The sequence below is a fragment of the Podarcis erhardii genome (assembly GCF_964252035.2).
Source record: "Podarcis erhardii genome assembly, chromosome: Z".
Classification (NCBI taxonomy): Eukaryota; Metazoa; Chordata; class Lepidosauria; order Squamata; family Lacertidae; genus Podarcis; species Podarcis erhardii.
Window position 1 is genome coordinate 33,731,827 of NC_138504.1, and position 18,227 is coordinate 33,750,053.

General features: G+C 46.7%; 1 protein-coding gene across 7 annotated transcripts in view; it reads right to left on the bottom strand.

Annotated features, from left to right (window-relative positions):
• Positions 1-18,227, bottom strand: part of RXRA (retinoid X receptor alpha) — a 131,597-nt gene that overhangs the window by 97,346 nt on the left and 16,024 nt on the right. The gene's annotated exons all lie outside the window — the stretch shown is intronic.

Consider the following 18,227-nt stretch of genomic DNA (forward strand, 5'->3'; position numbering starts at 1 on the left):
ACTAGGCTCAAAAGGGCACCCCTCCCTCCACTTCTCTGCGATTTGCTGTTTGCAAATAGAAAGTCAATGCAGCTTCATCAGCATCTGAGGTTCAGGAAAGAGGCAACCAGACATCCACAAGGGAGACATCTACCAACTGGTGCCAAATCCACTACATGATCAGATTTGTGGGGGGTGGGAGAGATGATTGGGGGGGCGGGGAGATTAACAAATCTCAATTGCTTCTAGCCATCTGCCAGAGAAGCTCAGGAAAACCCCAGGCCTGGGTGTGCGACATCTACAATATCTCACACCCTCAGCAATTCAGAGAGATGGTGAAACATTATTCAATGAAATCACAGAATCATAGTCTTGGAAGGCACCTGAAAGTTCATCTGGTCCAATCCCCTGAAATGCAAGAATCACAACTGATTTATCTGAGCTATTTACTTATATTAGGAAACTTCCTCATACCAAATCCTAGACTATTTGTCTGTCTACACTGACTGGCAATAGCAACTTAGGATAGCTCAGTTGGTTAAGAGTTCGGTGCTGAGAATGCCAAGGTTGCAGGTTCAATCCTGTATGGCACAGCTGCATGTTCCTGCATTACAGAGGGCTGGAATAGACTCACAGGCATGGACTCAGGGCTATCTTAAGCATATGCGGTGCCAGGGTGCAAAGATCTGCCTGGCGCCCCCCCCCCCTTGCCCAGTCCCAGGCGTGCAGAGGGCAGAGCTGGCTGGCTGCCTCAGTGTCTCACTGGCTCAGTCGCCCCCGAACTCGCGGCGAGGAGCTGCCCACAGAAGAGCCCGCTGTGGCGCTCCGACCGATGGGCGGGCTCTTCCTCGGACTCAACTCTTGAGCCCTGGACTCTCAGGCTGGTGCCCCGAGAGCCTGGCACCCTGGTGCCCCTCACCCCTACGGCCAATGGGTAAGAAGGCCCTGCCTGGACTAGATGATCCTCAGAGTCTCTTCCATCTGTACAATTCTATGATTCTACTACAGTTCTTCAGGGTACCGACCTGGGGATGCTACTGGGGAATGAACTTGTGACCTCCTGCACAAAAAAGCAAACACTCCATGATGTTAGCTTGAAGGAGACCGAGGAGCACTGTGCACCATCAGTCTCATCCAAGCCTCCTACTTCTCTGCACCCTCCAATGAGAGTCGTGCAGCCAGATGCCTTGCTGTGGCAATGTTTGGAGAGTCTGTGCAGTGGAGCACCAGAGTTTCTTTTGCAGTCGATAACCAGCGTGGCTGAGACCCAGGGAAAAGTGAAAAAGGCTCCATAAACTTCCATACTGGGTTTTTTTTTTTACCCTGGAACAGAATTAATCTGAACTTTGGAACACACAAATGCCTCCTTCTTCAGCTCTATGTGCTTTTCAAGGGAGAGACGGGGAAGCCACCCTCAGCACTTTGATACCCTGGGGAGCCACTGCTGCCAGTCAGTGTAGACAAAACTGAGCTGGATGGACCAATGGACAGATTCATGTGAGGCAGCTTCCTATGTTACAGTTCAATGCAGTTCTTTATTGAGAAGCATGAGGACTAGAATCTTGCTTTATGTTTAGGATCAGGGGCTGGGACTCAGTGGTGAAGCACCTGTTTTGCACGCAGAAGGTCCCCAGTGGCATCTCCAGGTACGGCTGGAGGAAAACACTCCTGTCTGAAATTCAAGAGAGCTGCTGCCAGCTAGAGTGGGTACAACTGAGCTAGTAGATCAATGGTTTGACTTGGTAGAAGACAGCTGACGGTGTTCCTATTTAATCCAGCCCTTTGTCCAGAACAATGAGGGCTAGAATCTTAGGGAAAGGGCCAATGGGTCTGACTCGGGATAAGGCAGCTTCCTACCTCACAGGGCTGTTGTGAGGCTGAAGCGGAACACGCCATGGACCGTGGCCACAGCAGTCAACCATCACGAAACTGGGGCTGTTGTGAAAGTGCTTTTGCCAGCCATATAGGGAAACAGAAACAGAAGCCCTGAAGGTCAAAGGCCTAACTGGTGCATTAATAAATAATGCCAATTAATTAGTGCTTTTGCCCTGGGAGCACTTTGCCAATGAATTAATTAGTCCCTTGCAAGGTTAAGTAAGCTGAGCTCTCACTGGCTCTGCTTTGAGAGCAGGGAAGCAGAGTGCTCCCCCCCCCCCAGCTTTAAAGCCACGAGGCAGGTGTCAGCACCACAATGGAGAGTGGGTGGGGACGGTTGCCCAGGCTGCAGTCCAACTGGTAGAGCAGCCATCCCCAAACCAGGAGAAGAGGACTCCTAGTATGTTGTGGCATGCATTCCAATATTAAAATCTTCCAAGAGCCCAAAACTCGTGAGGCAAAGGAGAGGCTACCTGTTGCATCTCTGAATGATTCTCTGCACTGGCTGTGCCCATTTTCTATCAGGTACCACTGATTAGACAAATTAGAAGCTAGCCTTGCTAGCCTTGCCTGGTTCTCTGTTGAGTGGCAGCTGCTTCTGCCCTGGCCAGCCAGCCTCTGCCAAAGGTGACAGGGCAGGACAGCAGCCAGATCAGAGCATTATCTGGAGTCCACGCCACCAGCCTTGGTGCAGAATGCGCACTGAGAAGAGACCCATCTGATTGCTTAGCCTCCACTGACACAGGGGCCCCTCAGATGTTGCCAGGAGGATGCCCACACATCCCACCTGCCTCCTGCATTGCCAAGACTGCCCTGCCAGTGCCCGGGAGTGGCTCAGACCCACAGTTGCCATGTTCCCACACTGCCCTCCCCGAGCAGCTTTGCAAGGCTAGGATCTGAGGAGGGTGGTTTGAGAAAGGCACAACAACCATGCCGCTTGGGCAGGTGTGTTGGGCTCTATTTGTCCTCTGCCGCTTGCCCCGCCCCCTGCATGGGTACATGCACAGGCGCACACACACACCCCACCCTGGGTGGCACGGAGTCATGCTCCTCCACTGCTACTATCCACAATGGCTCTGCTCTGCATCCACAGCTGGAGGCAGCAATGCTTATGAATCCCAGTTGCTGGAAAACACAGGAAGGCTCTTGTGCTTGAATCCTGCTTGAAGGTTTCCTACAACTAGCATCTGATTGGCCAATGTGATCTAGCAAGCTTTTCTTATTTATTTTTTTATTCAAAAGGTGAAAAACTTTGCTAAGCTAAAAGCCTACAGGGCAAAGTGGATGTTTCCCATTGCAGCCTAAATGATTCCCTGTGTGAACTGTGCCCATTTCCCATCTTCCTTGTAAATGGTGGCTGGGCCGTGTAAATACTGGTCCAAAGTCAGCCAAAACAAACTTTCCACTGAGCTTGTCCCAAAAGAGAGAAAATGACTTAAGAGGGCCAAGTCAGTGGTAAAGCCAAGAGGCTCCTGCACACAGCCCAGGAGTCCCCACATTCTGTGGGGCATTTCAAGGGATCCCATGGTGCACATCAGAAGCTGCCTTATACAGAGTCGGACCTTTGGTCCATCTAGCTCAATACTGCCCACACTGACTGGTAGTGGCTCTCCAGGTCTCTTTTCCAGCCCTAGCAGGAGATGCCATGGGCAGAGTCATGGCTACAGGGTTTCAGCCTGTGTGTGTGCATAAGCAAATGTACATGGGGTGTGTGCCAAACTGGGTCTTTGACCCAGGTGAAACAAATCCTAGTTCAATCACCATAGCATTGGGGATTGAACCTGAGACTTGCATGCAAAGAAGATGCTCTGCTGCTTAACTACTTCTAGAAAATAAGATTCTAGGCCTCATTGTTTTGAAGAAAGGGCTGACTTAAATTTGAAAGCCATGTTAGTTGGAAGTCAGGCCATAGCTCTATTTAGCTCAGTGCACTCACTGGCAGTGGCTCTCTAGAATTTTTTACTGGGGACTCTTTCCCAGCCCTAACTAGGGATGGAACCTGAGGCCTTCTGCATGCCAAGCAGGTACTCTGACACTGAGCTACAGCCCTTCCCACTTCATAGCAGAGGCTGCTCCCAAGATGTCTTAAGCAACTGTTCGGCTTGAGCTGCTGCAAATGAACACACTCCTGAAGACTGGGAAGAGTGCTCTGTCTGCCCTCACAGGATCCTCCCTGCTTAGGAATTCAAGAAGGATTCTTGGCTAATCCACACAACAAATGAAGAAAGAGAGAGAGAGAGGAAGAAGAAGAGATATTTTCCCTTCTTGCCTCCACTCAGCAGATTTTAACTCCTTTTTCGAAAAGCTGGTCTGTTTTTATTGCAAGGTTTTCTGGGGGGGAGGGAGTTGCAGGCGGGGGAATGCAATAAAGAAAACATCCTCCCAAAATGATGCAGCGTCTCCAAAATACGAAGTAATCCTACAGCACATTTTCTTTATTTAGACGGTCGGAAAACACTGGAACAAAAGAAGTAGCCTGATGCTGGGTGGTCCTCTCTAACACACACACACACACACACACACACACACACACACGAGAAACACTTCCTTGTTGAGTTGCAGGAAATTGGGAAACTGGCAGATGCATAACCGAGAAACCAGAGTTAGTATTCCTGCCCAAACAAGTTCAATAGAAGGAGGGGAGGGGACAGAGTTGGGTGCAAAAAAACCCCAACCCTGGCTTCTCTCCTTCATTGGTAGTTTATATATTAGCTACTTCAAGGCTGGATTACTGCAATGCGCTCTCTGTGGGGCTTCCCTTGTGCTTGGTGCAGAAGCGGCAGTTAGTGCAGAATGCTGCAGCACGATTGCTTATAGGAATTAGACACTGGCAGCATATAACAGCTGTGCTCAGAGATCTGCACTGGTTGCTAATTTGCTACCGGGCCAAGTTCAAATTGTTACCATTAGTAAATAAAGCCCAGTTTACCAGTGAGATTGCCTTACTCCCATATGTGCCCGCTCAACTACTTTGATTTGCAGAACTGGCACTGTTATAGGTGTCACATAATATAGGTGTCACATAATGTGAGAAATCAATCTTTTAATGTGAAAACTCCCTGCCTACTGAAATCAGACAGGCACCATGACTGTGTTCTTTCCAATAACTGCTAAAACCACTTTTGTTTATACATATACCCAGGTATGTAGAATGCTGATGTGTTTTTATTTGTTTTTAGTTTAATGCTGATCTTAAATATTTTGTAACATTTAAAATAGTTGTTTTCAAATGCATACTTTTCTGGAGTTGTTGGGTTTTTTTTACTCAGTTCATAAAGTGCTTTGAGGGGGTTCTTTTTTAAACTGAGCGGTGTATAAATTTTATGAAATACATAATCCATGCCTTGCAAGGTTGTTGTGAAAGTAAGATTTTACACACACACCAGCCTGGATTTTGCAAGAGAAGTAGGATGGATGAAACAATCTGTGTTCCCACCAACAGGAGATCATCCATATTTGTTTGCAAGATCATAAACCTCATGAATATATACACTTTTATGCACACTTTTCTATATATATGTATTTTAAAGACATTTGTTGGAGAAGAGCATTGCAAAATTCAGAAACGTCCAAATTTTGAAGGATAGCTGCTTTCTGGTTCTTGGATTGTTTGGTTGGCATTTTGTTTCAGAAAGTGGAATTCTGATATATTCACCATCAAATTCAAACTGAATCTAATTTCTTCCCTATTCCCTGCCCCACTTGTCCCAATCCTGCCAAAATCGCGCTCCAGCGCTTCATGCCATTTGGCAGGGCTGTTGTGTCCCGACAGTCCTTTGTGAACGGACTGCTTTTTAAGGAAAGAACTTTTTACCAGTGCTGCACTGTTTTCATTATCTGCATTTTAATAGATTTGTTTTTTATGTTGTTTTAATTCTGTAAGAACTTACTTTTTAAAAATGATCTTTTCTATATTTTTAGCTTTTTTTGTATTTTATCTGTGTTGTTTTGTGCAGTCCGACTTGAGTCCAGGTCTAGAGAAAAGGCAGGATATAAATAAAAGTAACAACAACAGCATTATAAATAAGTGGTGCTTCCTTGGAAATCCCTGAGAAGTTTTGCCTGAGGAGGAACCCGCCCTGTTCACACACAAAAATGTTAACTTCACTGACTCTGTCAATATTCGCTGCAAAGCAAAACTTCCAGTTTGGCACCGTGCTAGTAGAACGAAAGTTGGTGTATACGTGTGTGCCACAATTATATGTCCCCAAATTCAAACAACATCTCTATATTGGTATTATTTTAAAAATAAGTAAATAAATGGGGGCAAGGAAACTTAAATGAGCATTACATCACCTTTTAGACTTGAGGACTCAAAATAAAACCTGGCGTGTGTGTTTACAAAGGGATTCTTTGTCTGAAGGTCAAATAAAAGCACCCATTTTTCAAGGGAGGACATAAAGAAAGTCATTGCAAGGGGGAAATTTAGGAAGACCTTTCCTCCACCCTCTTCCCTTGGGATCCTGGCCCTCCTCTCCTTTGAGATATTCTCCACGCCAGCATCATCTCTCTAGCTCTGCTCCCAGTGACACACATCAGCAGGGCTCAAAGATTTATCTGTTTTTGGACAGCTTGTTCCTCAGCACTTCAGCACCTTGGAATGCAACGGCGCAACTTCCCAGACAAGTGACTCCCTTGTGAACTGTGACAGCTTGTTTGTCAATGGAGCCCAGAACGTGTCTGGTTGGGTGGGTGGACAATGGCAAGGCCATAACCTCTGGCAAGGACGTACAGCGCCACTTCAGTGGAGAGAGCCCTGTAGCCAACCATGAATTAAAGCTGGGCGTTGTAGTCCGTCTAAGGCCTGGGGGACCCAGGTTCAAATCCATAAACTTCACTGGGCAGTGTGGTATGAAGGTTAATAGTGTTGGATTTGGGCCTGGGAGAGACCAGGGTTTGAATCTCCACTCAGACACGAAGCTCGCTGGGTGATCTTCAGCCAGTTGCTGCCTCTCAGTCCAACCTACTTCACAGGGTTCTTGTAGGTATTAAATGAGTATAGGCAGAACCATGTATACCACCTTGAGCTCTTTGGAGAAAAAGGTGCATTACTATTATTATTATTATTATTATTATTATTATTATTATTATTATTATTAAATTTGTATACCAACCTACACCCGTAGATCTCAGGGCAGTTCACAACATAAAAACACAGCATACAAAACATGAAACGCACAATCAAAAGAAAAAAGCCCCCAAGACAATTTAAAAGGGCATTGGGTATCAATCAACCAAGGCCTGGTTAAAGAGGAACTTTTTTGCCTGGCGCCTACAGGTGTATAGTGAAGGCACCAGGCAAAACACCCTGGGGAGAGCACTCCACCAAAAGGGAGCCACTGCAGAAAAGGCCCTTTTTCATGTTGCCACCCTCTGGACCTCTTGTGAAGGAGGCACACAAAGAAGGGCCTCAGATGGTGATGTCAGGGTGTGAGTAGGTTCATTTGGAGAAAGGCAGTCCTTGAGGTATTGCAGTCCTGAGCCATTTAAGGCTTTATAGGTCAAACCAGCACTTTGAACTGGGCAAAAAAACTAATTGGTAGCCAGAGCAGTCGGGCCAGGATCAGTGTAATATGTTCAAACCATCTTGTTCCAGTGAGCAACCTGGCCGCCGAATTTTGTACTAGCTGAAGTTTCCAAAACCCTTCAGAGGCAGCCCTGTGTATAACACGCTGCAGTAATAAGTGCAGTAAACAACTAGAAAAAATATTAATATGGAGGATAAAATTAGTAAAGTATATTTTAATCAGGATTTATTGGTTATTATTATAGTTAACGTGAGAGAATTCTGTTCACTTATTTGTCATGTTTGCAAATTTGCAAACCATACACAGGTTTTGCGACGATCCGGCAGCATTTCAGCCTGACCCCACTTACAGGGTTCTTGTGAGGACTAAATGGAGAGCAGAGAACGAACCATACCTGCCACCTTGAGCACCTTGAAGGAGAAGATGGGGTATAAATGTAAGAAACAAATAAAATAAATAAACCTCAGGTCTGCCGCTATGTCAGCCACTGTTTTGATGATGGTAACAAACACTGCTTTGCTCATCTGAGGATGTGTGGAATGGCTTTGACAAAGCAGGGTGGGAGTCAGAAAGACACCTCCCCATCACCACAAAAAAAAAATAAGGCCTGCAAAGATATTTTCAGGCCCTGATAAACAGACAAGAGAGCTTTGTGATAATTCCGGTTGTCCTGGGGATTCCCATTCCCAACCACCCTCCAGTTCTTAGTCCTATGTCCACACCCAAACCATGCCACTAAGATTGCATGTCTCTGACTTTAGCAACAAGCTGTCTATTTCTGATGTGTTGTGGCGAGGCTAGAGTTGCTACTGCAGGCTATTTATAGGTCATTTAAAATACTTTCCACTCTGCCTGCCCCTTTCCACGACAATTGATTTTTTATTAAGATGATGATGATGATGATAAAGCTGCTGTTTCCTTAGAGGTTCATCACAGAATCATAGAACTGTAGAGTTGGAAGGGACCCAAAAGCAATCTAGTCCAACCCACGGCAATGCAAATATCACAGCTAAATAATCCCTGGCAGATATGTCAGTACAGTCATACCTCTTGTTATGTCAACTTCAGGTTACGTCTTTTCAGGTTGCGTCCTGCGGTGACCCGGAAATACCAGAAAGGGCTACTTCTGGGTTTCGCCACTTGCGCATGCGCAGATGTGCAAAATGATGTCATGTGCATGCACAGAAGCAGCAAATCGCGGCCCACGCGTGCGCTGAGGCGGGTTGCGTTCTTTCCGGTTTGCGAACGGGGCTCCTGAACGGATCCTGTTCGCAACCAGAGGTACCATTGTATGTCTTTAGCTCACCTTTTTCTGGCCTGGCACCCAGGGAGATCCTAACCTGGAGCAAAACCTGCAAATCTCTTTCACATGCAGCCACACATCCAGGACCCTTCACCCTGGACAGGAATGGTGAAAGAGACTCAGTGCTACCTTGGTAAGAGTAGCAGCAATTCAGCACAATGTGTATGTTGCGGTTCTGCAGGAATGCCTAATGTGGTATTATGCAAGGAACTTGGCTGAATGAGAATCTCAACTGTCTTTCTTTCTTTCTTTCTTTCTTTCTTTCTTTCTTTCTTTCTTATGTTCATAAGCATCTGGGTGGCCACAGTGAGAACCAGATGCTGGACTGGAGAGGCCACTGGTCTGATCCACTAGCGCTCTTCTTCTTGAAAACCTGTAGGGAAACTCCGAAGGCAAGAGACTCACTGAAAGAGAGCCTCAAAAGTTCAGGTGCGGCTTCAGTTTCCAGAAGATTATATAAAAACTTAAGGGCCTAGCCGCTGGATCTGGCCAATGGCACATCTAGTCCTGCCTCCTGTTCTCACAGTGGTCAATCAGATGCTTGAGGGAAACCAGGGAACAGGACCTGAGCAGAAGAGCCCTCTCTGCTCCCTCAGTTTCCAGCAACTGGCATTCAGAAGCATTACTTTCTCTGACCACGGAGGCAGGGCAGAGCTGCCATGCCTGGTAGCCACCTATGGTCTTGTCCTCCATGAATTTCTCCAGTCCTCAAGCCTTCCAAACTGGTGGACCTCACTGCCTCTTGCAGGAGTGAGTTCCAGAGTTTGTGCTGCATGAAGGAGAACTTTATTTTATCTGTCCTGAATCTGCCACCATTCAGCTTCACTGGATGACCACCAGATCCAGTGTTATGAGAGGGAGACAAGCTATTCTCTGTCCACTTTCTCCTTGCCATGCAGAACTTTATAAACTTAATGTTATGTCACCTCTTCCTCGCCAGTTCTCTAAACTAAAAAATACCAAACATTTCCGAATGGGCAAGTCACTTATCTGATATTGCAGCAAGTGCTTCCTATCTGCTTTCACAACCCATATTCACAACCTTAGGGTCTGGAAACTTGCTTCTTTAAATACAACAACAGAACACATTCTCCCATCAGGGTTTGTTCACCCCAGACCATGATCACGCTACCCCTTGATCATTTTGGTTGTACTTTTCTGAATCTTTCCCAACTCTCAAGTATCCTGAGGCGGCCAGTATAGTATAGTATAGTATAGTATAGTATAGTATAGTATAGTACAGTATAGTACAGTATAGTATTGTATAATTTCAAAAGGAGCAATACTGGCAGGTGTGCTAATTTTCTCCTGCTGCAGAGGAACTCATATGCCGCTACACCATCAAATCATTTTCCGCTAATGTACTCAGCAGCAAAGAATTTATGGCTTCCCGGAGATGGAGTCATCAACAAGGTTCCTGCTCTCTGCTTAGGCAACAGGCACCTTCAGGAATCTCTGTTGTGCCTTACTAATTACAGGTATCCTATCACCATCTTTGCCTTTCTTCTGCAAGAGCTGTGACCTAATTTCCTGGTCCCTGGAGGGGGCGGTGGCAGCAAGGGATGGGGAGACGGAACTTCAGAAAAGCTCTCAATTGATTATGCAAAGGAAAAACAACATAGGATGCTTTCAGCCTAAGGAGCGCCAAGAAAAGACAGTACCACAAAAAGTAGGGTTTGGTGAGCCCCTTTTCATTCGTTAATTGCTTACAGGCTGCTTAATGCCAATGTAGCCTTCTTTTGGAGCAGAGCAGTTTCCACCTCCCAATCTCTTTCCCTCCATGGTTCAATCCATTTTCAGAGCACTATCGCTGTGATTCCTGTTTATGTGAGGTTGGATGAGACGACCCTTGGGGTGCCTTCCAGCTCTACAATTCTACGATTTCAAGAACTCTGGGTGACAAGGAAGAGCCTGGGTGGGCACAGGTAAGAGCTGAAAATATGATTCACTCTAGATGGCCCGATGGCCTAATTCTGTGGAAGGCGACTTCCTAGTATTGAGACACCGTAGTGCGAAAATTGCAACTGATGAATCTTTGTTTATTTCCTGATTTATTTACAGTGGTACCGCTGGATACAAACGGGATCCGTTCCGGAGTCCCATTCGCATCCTGAAGCGAACGCAACCCACGTCTGCGTGTGCGCAGGTTGCGATTCGTCACTTCTGCGCATGCACGTGAAGTCATTTTGACCGTCTGCACATGCGCAAGCAGCAAAACCTGGAAGTGACACATTCTGTTACTTCTGGGTCGCCGTGGAGCGCAACCTGAAAACGCTCAACCTGAAGCAACTTCAGTCCAAGGTATGACCATAGCTGTCAACTTTCAGATTTGAAAATAAGGGATCAGCAGCCTCGAAATTAGGGATCAGCAGCCTCAGCAGTCCCATGGACAGTCTACGGGATACCTAACAATCCGAGATAGCAGCGGGAAGCAGCGGGAAGTGGCACTGGAATAAGGGGATTTCCCGCAAAAAAAAGGGAAGGTTGACAGCTATGGGTGTGACTGTACTTGGTTGTAGAATTTTGTAAACCTTCAAAGCGGTTTACAAAAAAGATGAAACATAAAAAATTACAACAGTGTTTTTGAAAAGTTAAAATGGCAATATGTTAAAAACAGATTAAAACTCTGAGTAGGCAGGTGCTGAAAAGCGTACGTTGAAGGGTACATTGGAAAGAACACAGTCGTTGTGCCTGTCTGGTGTCAATAGGCAGGGAGTTCCAAAGTGCAGGTGCTGCCACACTAAAATACTTATTCTTTATAAACGTGCAACAGGTATTATGTGACACCTGTAACAGTGCCAGTTCCATCAATAGGAGCAGTCATGTGATCATATACAGGGTAAGGCAATCTCACAGGTAAACTTGGCCCAAGTTGTTAAGGGTTTTATATACATATTGAACTCAGTAGAAAATCAGCAACCATCTCTCAAGACAAGTGTTGCATGTTGCCAAGGCCTGTCAGCAATCCTATTGCAGCATTCTGCCCTAACTTGCAGCTTCTAGGTCAAGTGAAGCCCCACAATCAGCACACTGCAGTAATCCAGTCTTTATGTAACCAATGCATGACCAGGTATCCCAGTCCAAGAATGGCTGCAGCTGTCAAACCGATTACAGTTGGTACAGCAGTTGGCAAATATAGCAAATAGGAAAGTATGTCTTTTCACGTATCAGTAACGTACACCTGGGGTAGGCAATCTCAGGTCCAGAGCTGAATGTAGCTCCCCAGGCATAACCAGGCCCAGTGGCGTAGCGTGGGGGGTGCAGGTGGGGCCGGCGGCACCGGGCGCAACATCGGGGGGTTAGGGTTAGGGGTAGGGTTAGGGGGCGCAAATCCAGGGTTAGGGGGCGCAAATTACTTGCCTTGCCCCGGGTGCTGACAACCCACGCTACGCCACTGACCAGGCCACACCCCTGTTTTTATACCACACCCCTCACTGCTTTACACCTTCCTTGAGTGTTTTGACTGCAGTGTGTTCTTGAGCTCTGATGATGCTGGTCTACAGTACGTTTGAATAACTGGTACCCATTGCTCTGCCTACTGTTGCCTCTGTCCCTGCCCACCACTGCCATGTGGCCCCTGGTGGGTTACCCAGAAGGAAACACAGTACTCAGGCTGAAAAACATCTATTCATTGTGAAATTAGCTTTTCATGGCCCAGAAGATTTTTGCTTTTTTATTATTTCAAGCACAGAATATTACACACCACCTCACCTGTTGACTACACACACTAACCTAAGAGCATAAGAACATAAGAAGAGGCAGCTAGATCAGGCCAGTGACACTTCTGGTCTTCGTCCGGTTCTCAAGGTACCCACAGAGATGCCCTTACTGGAAAACTGTAAGCAGGATTCGACCACAAGAGTCCTTTCCCCTCCTGCAGTTTTCCAGCAACTGGTATTCAGAGGCATCGCTGCTTATGGCTGTGGAGACAAGAGCATAGCCATCAGGGCAAGTAGTCCTCTCCTCCGCCATGAATTTGTCCAATCCTCTTTCAAACCAATCTAGGTTAGTGGCCCCCACTGCCTCCTGTGGGATGGAGTTCCATAGTTTAACTCTGCATGAAGAAGCACTTCCTTTTATCTGTCTGGAATCTACCAACACTGGACATCTACGAGTTCTAGTGTTACAAGAAAGAGAGAGAAAACTTTTCCCCCTCTGCTTTCTCCATGCCATGAATATTTTTCGAAACTTCTATCACGTTGCCTTTTACTTGCCTAAATAAAGCTATTTCACTCTCTGAAATCATGGCAGCTAGTGGTACTCACAGGGTGGGGTGGGGAGGACCAGCTGAACATCCTGCTTAAGACATCCTCTGCTCTCCCAAAACAGGGACTGGAATCTGCCTGTGCTCTGCTGTTTAGATCATGGAACTCTGCAGCCATGGGACGTGGTCCAAGAGGACGCCTTTTCCCACTCTCCCTCCCCCCCATGGAGGCCGGGCTCTTAAAGACTTCATTAGCTCTGCTATAATGAGGTCCCTGCACTTACAGATGGTCATTATCCCTTTCAGAGAGGGAGGATAATTGTTAATGAGCAGATAAGTCCCTGCAATGTATGGGAAGGATCAAGGGGTTCATAGGAAGCAGGAAGGAGAAAAAAGTAGAGGAACAAATTAGCAGGAAGTTATGGTCTCTACTAGAGAAGGGTAGAAAGACTTGACCCATTCTTTTGTGAGGGGTTTAAATCAGAGGTGTAGCTTGGATAAGAGCCACCAACCTGTTTCAAGTGGCCAGCCAACCCCTGAACTGGCACTGTTTCATGTGGCACATAATATCCAATCTGCTTTTGTGAGAACTTGATATTTTAGTGGGACAGCACCTTCAGTGGAACTCCCTGCCTATTGGTAGCAGGCAGGCGCCTTTACTGTACCCTTTTCAGAGCAGAAGTTGCCCTCTGTCAAAACAGAGACGGGGGGATGTGTCACTGTTAATTCTCCTTGACCTCTTAGCGGCTTTCAATATCATTGTTCAAGTGATCCTTCTGGAGTGGCTATTTGAGTTAGGAGTGGGTGGCACTACTTTGCAGTGGTTCTGGTCCTACTTGGGTGGTTGTTTCTAGAGAGCTTTGGCCCCACAGGGCTCTTAGTGTAGGGTTTCCCAGATATATAGGTTGGTCACAAAATGACACTTTTAAAACTACGTTTATGTTGTCACAACAGAATTTCTAGACATCATTATTTAGGCAATGGATATTATTATTATTATTATTATTATTATTATTATTATTATTATTAAAAATTTCTGTATATTTGAAAGAAAAAATCTCAAAGTGGTTTACAACATGTTAAAACGTCAAATAAAACAAATGCAAGCTTCAAGGAAAATATTTCAGATCCTTTTCTAAGTGCCATTTTGCTTTCCCCATATTTATTTACCTACTTACTTTATTTAGCTGCCCCATAGCAGAAGTAATCTAGGAAGCCAGTGCGGTATAGTGGTTAGAGTAAACTCTTTTGCTCACCTGTTTAAGAAAGCTAGAGGGGCAAGGCAGATGGGGATGTCAGTTGCCAACCTGGCATCCAGAGATCTCCATGTGGTCACAATTGGACCCGTGCCAGTTGCAAAACGTGCCTGGCACCTGGGGAATTTTGAACCCTGTTTCCCAGGGTTTGATTTTATCCCCTAGATGCTCTTTAACATCTACATGAAACCACTGAGTGCAGTTTTCCAGATGTTTGGAGAACGTTGTCAGCAATATGCTGATGACACACAACTCTACCTTTCCTTGACACCTGCAGGTGAGGCAGTGGATGTGGTGGACAGTCGTCTTGACTTGGTCATGGACTGGATGAGAGCCAACAAACTGGAGCTCAATCCAGATAAGACGGAGGCACTCTTAGTGGGCAGTTCCCTAGACTGAATGGCGGGGAGGCTGCCTGCTCTTGATGGGGTTACATTCCCTCTGAAGGAGCCGGTATGCAGCTTGGGGGTACTCCAGGATCCATTGCTGACATTTGAGGCTCAGGTGGCCTCAGCGGCACAGAGTGCCTTCCATCAGCTTTGGCTGGTGGCCCAGCTGTGCCCCTATCTGGACAGGGATAGCCTAACTTCTGTTGCCAATGCTCTGGTAACCTCTAGGTCAGTGTTTCCCAACCTTTTTTGGGCAAAGGCACACTTGTTTCATGAAAAAAATCTCGAGGCACACCACCATTAGAAAATGTTTAAAAAATTAACTCTGTGCCTATATTGACTATATATACAGTGGTGCCCCGCAAGACGAATGCCTCGCAAGACTGAAAACCCGCAAGATGAAAGGGTTTTCCGTTTTTTGAGGCACTTCGCAAGATGAATTTCCCTATGGGCTTGCTTCGCAAGAAGAAAGCCTATAGGGAAATCTCCAGGGACCTCTTTTAAATGCTGGCGGTGGGGAGCAAAGCCTTCCCCCCCCTCCGGCCTTCAGAAGAGGTCCAGGAAGGCCGGCGGGGGCCGAAAGGCTTTGCTCCCCACCGCCAGCATTTTAAAAGCGGTCCGGGATAGCAGGGAAGCGCTTCCCGCTATCCTGGACGGCTTTTGAAGGCAGGCGGGGGGAGCAAAGACTTTTGTTCCCCCGCCCGCCTTCAGAAGAGGTCCAGGACCTCTTCTGAAGGCTGGCGGGGGGTGAAAATCTTTGCTCCCCCCTGCCTGCCTTCCCGGGAGAGCGGAGAAACGCAGCGTGTTTCTCTGCTGTCCCGGACAGCTTTTGAAGGCAGGCAGAGGGGAGCAAAGACTTTCGCCCCCCGCCCGCATTCAGAAGAGGTCCAGGACCTCTTCTGAAGGCGGGCGGGGGGCAAAAGTCTAATTCTAATTTCAATGAGTGTGCCCTCCCACGGCACACCAGGCAACGTCTCGCGGCACACTAGTGTGCCGCGGAACACCGGTTGGGAAACACTGCTCTAGGTTAGTTTGCTATAACACGCTATATGTGGGGCTGCCTCTGAAGAGGGTTCAGGAAGTTCAAGTAGTGCAAAATTCAGTTGCCAAGTTGTTCACTGGCGCAAGACACCCTGAACATATTACACTGATCCTGGTCTGACTGCCCTGCATTTATTAAATAAATAAATGAATAAATTCAAGCGATGCTTTTCAGGACACTGTTTTTCAAGATGATTTTGTGTAACAAACACACTTTTGCAAAACAATTTCTCCTAATATGCACATTCTTTGTAAAGCGTTTTTGCCTGATATAATACATCTTTGTTGTTTTCACTAATGTCTGTTGTTACTGATAATTTTATTGTTTTATATTGTTTGTAAACTGCTTTGAATGGTTTTTTTTAAAATAAGTGGTATATAAATTGTAATAAATAAATAAGTAAATAAAATAAAATATGAATGATTTTTAGAAAAGAAAATAGTCAGCGGGAATAGGGTGGAGAGCCCTCCCTGCATAATGCCAGCAAAAACTGAACAGCTGTGCTCCAGAAGTCAGCCAACCCACAGCTCCAGCTAAGAAGCGGATTGAGCAAGGGAAGGCGACATTCCCAGGAACTCCACACAGCCAAAGGATCAGGGAGGGGGAAGCCTCTGCACACAGACAGGCTGGAGGGAAGAAACTTACCCTGCCCATCAAAGTCATGCTGATATTAGAAGCGTTTGAATTGCACAAGGCCTGGGCAGGTCACCCGGGTTGAACCATCAAATTATGCAGGTGGGATAAAAAAAGGCACCCCAAGCATCCTGGTAGCTGTCCAGATGCCCCAAGAAAACCCCCTGAGCAGGACCTGATGCAATAGCAACACTCCGACCTTGCAATTTCCAGCAACTGAAATTCAAAGCCAGACTACCCCTGGGCATGAAAGTTCTGCTTTCACAGTAGACCTCCAGATGAAGAGTCCTGCTGGATCAGACCAAATATCTATCTAGTCCAGCACCCTCCTTTCATAGTGGCCAACTAAATGCCGCAATGGGGAGCCCACAAGCAGGACCCAAATGTAACAGTGACTCTTCCCACCTACAATTTCCACACCCACTGTCCAGAAGTGTACTGCCTCCAAGAGAGGAGGGATGGAAGAACAAAAAAGGTGTTTTACACAAAGTTGGGTCTGTACTGACTGGCACCAGCCCTCCAAGCTCTGCTAGATGATTGGATCTGGAACCTCCTGCATACAAATCAGACGCTCTGCCACTAAGCTGTGGCTCTTCCCCGCAAAATACAATAAGTTCCTAGTCTTCATGGTTCTGAAGAAATAAGAACTTGGAACCTTCTGCATGCAAAGCAGGTGCTCTACCACTGATCCACAGTCCTTCTCTGTAGGTAGCACCCAGCCGGCAGCACATATGAATCTTATATGCAGAAAGAGCAAACACCATCCTGCCAGAGACTGCGGTCTACACAACTTCCAGTATCTCAGAAGTGAAGACTAATTTCGCCACCAGTGCAATAGAAACTTTCTGCTACAAGGCTGGCAAAGGAGCAGTATGAGTAATCTGCAAAGAAATGGGCAAGAGATGTGGGTTTCTCAGGAACTGATTTCCTCCTTGAAAGCAACAGCAAGCAGGCAACCTTTTCCTGAAAGTGAGTTCACCTAGAAGTCCCCAGACAAGCCCTGTGGCTCACCAACTCTGAGCCACGTGTGATGAGGGCACATCAGTGTACATAAGTAGTACATGACAGGCGCGCTGAATCTAAGGAACTGAGGTGCCTTTGGCCCCCTCAATATTTGTTTGAAGGGGGCCAGAACCCTTTAATGTTGAGGGCGCTCTGTGCATGTTAAAGTTAAAGGGGACCCCTGACCATTAGGTCCAGTCGTGACCGACTCTGGGGTTGCAGCGCTCATCTCGCTTTTTTGGTCGAGGGAGCCGGCGTACAGCTTCTGGGTCATGTGGCCAGCATGACTGAGCCGCTTCTGGCGAACCAGAGCAGCACACGGAAACACCGTTTACCTTCCCGCTGGAGCGGTACCTATTTATCTACTTGCACTTTGACGTGCTTTCAAACTGCTAGGTTGGCAGGAGCTGGAACTGAGCAACAGGAGCTCACCCCGTCGCAGGGATTCGAACCGCCGACCTTCTGATTGGCAAGTCCTAGGCTCTGTGGTTTAACCCACAGCACCACCTGCATCCCTCCATGCATGTTGGGTGCATGTAATTGCATGTCACAGCTTCAGTGCCCAACTTCATCAGAGCGCTCTGTCTCCTCCAGAGACTGCAACATCACAGAAGTCTGCACTGGCCCATGCTGTGTCAGGAGACATGTGTGACGTCACACATAAGCGACGCATCCTGGGGACCCTCAATCTTGTGAGCAACCTGGCACCTCTGGTACATGGTGTTTATGTGCCTTGAGGGCCCCAAAATCCCCTTGCACACCAGTCAGCATGTAAAGTGAAATGGGGAAGAAGATACTTTTTCAGCTTCCAAGCTGGAGGAAGCAAAGCCTTTTATAAAACACACATAAGCTGAAAACAAAATAAAAAAAAAAAAATTCCTTCCAGTAGCACCTTAAAGACCAACTGAGTTAGTTCTAGGTATGAGCTTTCGTGTGCATGCACACTTCTTCAGATAAGCTGAGTTATACAGATAAATCTGTTGATGACACAGTAATTCAAAAGCAGAATTGGGCAT